Genomic DNA, 6,501 nt, shown 5'->3' on the forward strand with positions numbered 1-6,501 from the left:
ATTATTTTAATAATAAGGTTGTTGTCACCTGCTTTCACCTGGGCCCTATTTCAGGAAGCCGGTTTAGTGCAAACTCTGAGTAAGTATACCCTGAGTTAACGGAAACTCTGGGTTTTCGGTTTCACAAAGCGAGTTTAGATTAATTCTGAGTGAGTTACTATGACGACACACTCCGTGAAGCTAACCTGCCCCCTAGCAGGTTTACTTCAACTAACCCTGACTTTCTCCGCCTCTTTGTCGGAAACCTGACTGTAGGAAGTGTCAGACATGGCGTGCTCCTTCCTTGAAGAGCCAGTAGATGTTGAAGCACAAATTCTCCGCAGAGCTCTCCGCCGGGAGAGAGTGATTAGAGCGCGTTTGGACATTTTATCATTTCCTGATGATTTTCTGTGTGAACGTTACCGTTTTTCAGCACAATCTATAATTTATTTGAATAACATCCTCAGGCCTAATATTGCTCATGTGACACATCGCGGACATTCGCTCAGTTCTGTACATATTATTTGTATTGCACTTCGGTTTTTTGCAAACGGGAGCTTTCTGTATAATATTGGTGACGCTGAGCACGTTTCCAAGGCTACCGTCTGTCGGGCAGTCAGGAATGTTACAGTTGCACTGAAACGTCTCCTGTACTCGTTTGTGGTGTTCCCCGGTCATACACCCACAAGATTTATCAAAGAGGGATTCCACAAAATTGCAGGTATCAGGATGAACGAAACTTAATTCATGATGTGATGATACTTGAACTACTACTTAAATTTTACATTTATTTTCACGGTTCCCAGGCGTGAGTGGCTTTATAGATGGCACTCACATTCCAATCATTGCTCCTTCAGTAAATGAAGGAGACTATGTGAACAGGAAGTCTTTCCACAGCATTAATGTACAGGTACATAGTTCCCTGTAGCATTTCAAACTAACAAATTATTTCATTATAGTAATGGATGCTAATTTGTGTTCTCTGCACTGTGAAGATCATATGTGATGCTGCCAACATTATCACAAATGTGGAAGCCAACTGCTCAGCCTCTGTGAGTGGTGGTGGTGGAGGACCCCCACCTGTTTTTCGGGCCTCCGCTTTTTTTTCTGTTGGCTATAACGGGTCAAATTTGAGCATACAGAGTAAGCAAATATGTACTTGTAATGTGCTCAGATAATTTCAATAAGTGCTTACAGAGGGGAAATTAATGTAGCCTCTAACTGCAATTGATTTACATCGGACAAACAGACCAAGCACTATGGCTCATAATACAATTACACCTTACCTGTTTGGACTATATTTTTATATTTCATTTTTACTTGCTGCCAGGAACGTTTGGGGCCTGTTGGGTTGCACCTGCGCTCACATCACATCACAAAATAAAATGTATGAAATAAAAAATAAAATAAAATATAATAAAATAACGTGTTAAATGGATGGAAATCCCTAGATCAATGTTTAAATTAACACTCACGCATTGACTCTGTCGGCTTTGTTTTGCCATGCATGCTCCCTTTCTTTTGCAGCTGAGGCTGTGTTACTTTTTTTCCGCAAAATTTGCATGTTATCGGCATATGCTGCCATCAGAATTTCGGCCTCAAGCGCTGTAAAATACATTGACCGCGCCTTCTTTCCCTCCGTCTCCATGGTGACTCGCTTAATCTGTGCTCCACTAATCAGGGCTTTATGTATCCTCGTGCGCACGTTTAACTTGGGGTTAAAGCAACTCCGCGTTGACTGAACTAATTGTTATCAGCCTTTCTGAAACCGAATATTCCGAGTTGGACAGTTCGGGGTTACTCAACCCTGAGTATCGTTTTTCACTGAGTTTTCTAAACCGGCTTCCTGAAATAGGGCCCTGCTGTTCAAACCTGCTGTTATTGAAGGAAAGCTGTTACGGCCGAGAGGGCCAGGCAGTGGGTGTGGACTCAAATGCAGACACAGAGGGAGGCAAAACAGGCGTGAGCACAGAGTTTATTTACAGAGCTGAGCGAAGTTACAAAACAGAAAACTAAGAATGCTATAACCTATGCATGCTATGAACTGTGAAAGCTATGAGCGGAAAACTGTGAGGCAAGACTGTGAACGAGAAACTCTGAGGGCTGGATTCCACAGAGGGATCCGGGGGAATGGAGAAAGGGGGCAGCGGCTTGGAGGGAGGTGTGAAGTCAGCGTTGCAGATTTGGAGTGTCAATCGAGGAGGGAGTGTCCAGGGGGTTCCGGGTGAGGAGTGTCCAAAGCAGATCCAGAATAGGCTTGGAGTGGGGAGCTGAGCAGGGAGGCAGTGTCATGGTCTACGGTGGGTGGCTGGAGTTTCCATTAGGCTCCTGAACTGACCTGGGATCCGCCCCTGGGCAGGGCCAGCTCCTGCACACCTGGAGCCTATTGCAGGCTATCTAGCCAGAGGGATTTAAACCACACATCGATGTTCACTCACTGCCAGTTCGTCATCAACCCATTCGCTGTACCCACCCTGGCTCACTCCACCTCCGGACTCGGAATACCTAGTGATCATTTTGGAAATCCCTCTGTGCCTCACCTGCCTGCCCTCCTGCCATCACACTCCATCTGGAGCCCCGGATCTCAGGTCAGCCTTTCCACGCCACTCAGCCTCCCTGGATCTTCATCATCCCCCTCTCAAACACTCCAGGTCCCTAACTGCAAATGTGACTGTTCCCCACTCAGCTCCGTTCCACTTCTCAGGCCTCGTTCCCTCGCCCTAGCCACGTTCCCCTGGGCACGCCACACCAAGGCTCCACGTCTCGTCATTTTCTGTCTTTGCCACATTTCCTTTTTTTTGTTGTTCCCCTTGCACTTAACCGTAATAAACTATTAAATCAACTACCGTCTCCGCTCTGGGTTCCTGCACCTGGGTCCTATTCAGTACCGGCCATCCGTCGCCGTGACAGGCAGGCAGATGGGTCCTATGGCGAAAAAGGAAAGAAAACACGGTGAGGAGAAAAAACAGTAATCCAGAGTTCTCGCAAGGGCTTGGCGGCCTAGCACTAACATGTGTTAGCAGAAGATCTGGCAGGGGTCTGTCGTGAACGCTGGTCTTATATGCAGGTGACTTGATTGGAACCAGGTGCGGAAGCTGATTGGAGTCTCCGTCTGAAGGTGGAGCCCAGCAGAGTGGAAACACCCCGTATTCACCCGGACCATGACAGTACCCCCTCCTCAACGATCGCCCCCCGGCGACCGAGCAGACCCGGACACGCGACGAGACCTGTAAAAATCAGAAACAAGCGCCGGGTCCAAGATCAGAGACGGAGACACCCACGAACGCTCCTCAGGCCCGTACCCCTCCCAGTCCACCAAAAACTGCTGGCCCCTGCCCCTCCGCCGCACGTCCAGGATACGCCGCACCGAGTAGGCAGGATGACCATCGACGAGCCTGCCGGGAGGAGGGGGGTCGGAAGGAGGGCACAGAGGACTAGACAACACCGGCCTGACCTGCGAAACATGGAACACCGGATGGATCCGCAACGATGTAGGTAATGCAAGCCTGACTGCTGCAGGGCCGATTAGCCTGTCAACCTTGAAAGGCCCGATATAGCGCGGAGACAGCTTGCGGGAGGTTCCCTGGAGCGGGATGTCCTTAGCCGCCAGCCACACCTTCTGCCCCGGAGAGTAAGTAGGTGCCGCCGTGCGCCGCAGGTTGGCGTAGTGGCATTGGCGAGACACAGCGCGCAACAGCGCCTCACGAGTCTGCGTCCAAGCCCGGCGGCAACGCTGTAGATGATGCTGGACCGAAGGCACAGCAAGCTCGGCCTCCTGCTTGGGGAACAGAGGTGGCTGGTAACCTAAGGATGCTTCAAAAGGCGAAAGACCCGTGGCTGAGGCGGTGAGTGTGTTATGCGCATATTCAACCCACGGTAAGAACGTGGACCAAGAGGCTGGATTCTGGGCAGTAACACAGCGAAGAGTGGTCTCAAGTTCTTGGTTTAAGCGCTCAGTCTGGCCATTGGTCTGTGGATGGTAGCCTGAGCTCAAACAGGGCTTGGCCCCCAGGGCCGTACAAAAGGCTCTCCAGGCCTGAGAAGCAAACTGGGGACCCCTGTCAGACACGATTTCCATAGGGATCCCATGGAGTCTGAAAACATGTTCCACCAACAGTTTAGCTGTTTCCGAAGCAGTGGGCAGTTTATCTAGAGCTATGAAATGTGCGGCCTTGGAGAATCTGTCAACTATGGTAAGTATGGTAGTCTTCCCTGCCGAGTCTGGAAGTCCCGTAACGAAATCCAACGCAATATGAGACCATGGCCGGTGTGGGATGGTTAGTGGTTGAAGCAGTCCGTAAGGACGGTGATTCCTGGACTTATTGCGAGCACAAACCGTGCAAGCAGCTACGTATTCACGTACATCCCTATCCAATGTTTCCCACCAAAAGTGTCTCTTCAGTAGCATAGCCGTCCGGCCTCGGCCCGGGTGACCTGCGAATTTGGCCGTGTGAACCCATTCTAACACCTTGGAGCGGTATGCCGTGGGTACATAGCGCTTGTTAGCAGGCCCAGTGCCCGGATCAGGTTCTGCTTGAAGAGCCCGCTGAATGACGGAGTCTACCTCCCATGCGACAGCCCCCACCCGACAGCTGGCAGGGAGTATGGAGGGCACCCCTGACTGCTCTGAAGCAGCTTTGAACTGGCGGGAGAGAGCATCTGGCTTGATATTCTGGGTACCTGGGCGATATGAGATAGAAAAGTTGAAACGAGCAAAAAACAGCGACCAACGGGCTTGGCGTGTATTAAGTCTCTTTGCATTCCGTAGGTATGTTAAATTTTTATGGTCTGTCCAGACAATGAATGGGTGCTCAGCCCCCTCCAGCAGGTGCCGCCACTCCTCCAATGCCAGTTTCACGGCAAGCAGCTCACGGTCCCCAACATCGTAGTTTCTCTCCGCCGGAGACAAGCGGCGAGAGAAGTAAGGGCAGGGTTGTAACTTTGCTGATGGACCAGTGTGTTGCAACAACACTGCCCCCACTCCAACATCCGATGCATCCACCTCTACGATGAAGGGCTTGCTGGTGTCGGGCTGAATTAGCACAGGAGCGGTTGCAAACAGCTGTTTTAGCTTGTTGAAAGCTCTGTCGGCCTCAGCAGACCATGTGAATGTGTGCTTGGTAGATGTGAGGCGTGTTAGGGGTGCGGCTACCTGACTGTAGTTCCTGACGAATCGCCTGTAGAAGTTGGCAAAGCCCAGGAATCGTTGGAGTAGCTTGCGGGACGTGGGCACCGGCCACTCTGTGACTGCCTTGACCTTTGCCGGATCCGCCTTCAGCTGCCCCCCTGCCAGGATATAACCAAGAAAAGAGACTGACGATGCATGAAACTCACATTTTTCCGCCTTTATGTACAGCTTGTTCTCCAATAAGCGCTGGATGACCGCACGGACATGAACATGATGTTCCTGGAGCGATCTGGAAAAGACGAGTATGTCGTCCAGATACACGAACACAAATCTGTTCAGAAAGTCCCTGAGCACATCATTCACCAAAGCTTGAAAAGTGGCTGGGGCGTTCGTTAGTCCAAAGGGCATGACCAAGTACTCGAAGTGGCCCAGTGGCGTGTTGAAGGCCGTCTTCCACTCATCTCCTTGCCGGATACGTACCAAGTGATAAGCATTACGCAGATCCAGTTTTGTGAAGATAGTGGCGCCTTGCAGGTACTCTGACACGGAACTAATGAGTGGCAATGGGTATTTATTCTTTATGGTTATGTCATTGAGACCACGGAAATCGATACACGGTCGTAGCGACCCGTCCTTCTTACCCACAAAGAAGAATCCAGCTGCAACAGGTGAAGACGACGGTCGAATTAGTCCAGCAGCAAGTGACTCTCTGATGTACTTCTCCATAGCAGCACGCTCTGGTTTGGATATGTTGTATAACCGGCTGGAGGGCAAAGGAGCCCCGGGGAGAAGGTCTATGGCACAGTCATACGGTCTGTGAGGCGGCAAACATTGTGCCTTACTCTTGCTAAAAATCTCTTTGAAATCGTGATATTCTAGGGGCACCCCAGTGAGATCGGGGGTGGTTTCATCCAACGCATAGGGCTCCTCGGGACCCGGGGGGCACGCTGACATCAAACAGTTAGAATGGCAGAATACACTCCAGCTTGTTATCTTTTGTCCCGACCAATCCAAGTGTGGATTGTGCAGCTTTAACCAAGGGTAGCCGAATGTGAGGGGAGTGTCGGGCGATGAGAGGGCGAAGAAAGTGAGCTCCTCCCTATGATTACCTGAAGTGATTACAGTCACTGGTTCTGTGTGGTGAGTTATTTGTGCAAAAACCTGGTTATTGAGTGCTCTCGCTGAAATAGGCGGGTCTAACGGCACCAGGTGCAACCCTAACTGTGTGGCGTAGTCAAAACTAATTAGGTTTTGCTCCGACCCGGAGTCGACCAGAGCCTGAAGGGAGTGCATGACACGGTTGATAACTAAACTGACTGTGAGAAGCAAACGGGGTTTGTCATCACTAAGAGAACCGCCCACCCGTATCCCCGAATCTACTGGCGGGCTGGCCC

The sequence above is a fragment of the Astatotilapia calliptera genome, chromosome 7 (assembly GCF_964374335.1).
Source record: "Astatotilapia calliptera chromosome 7, fAstCal68.1, whole genome shotgun sequence".
Classification (NCBI taxonomy): domain Eukaryota; kingdom Metazoa; phylum Chordata; class Actinopteri; order Cichliformes; family Cichlidae; genus Astatotilapia; species Astatotilapia calliptera.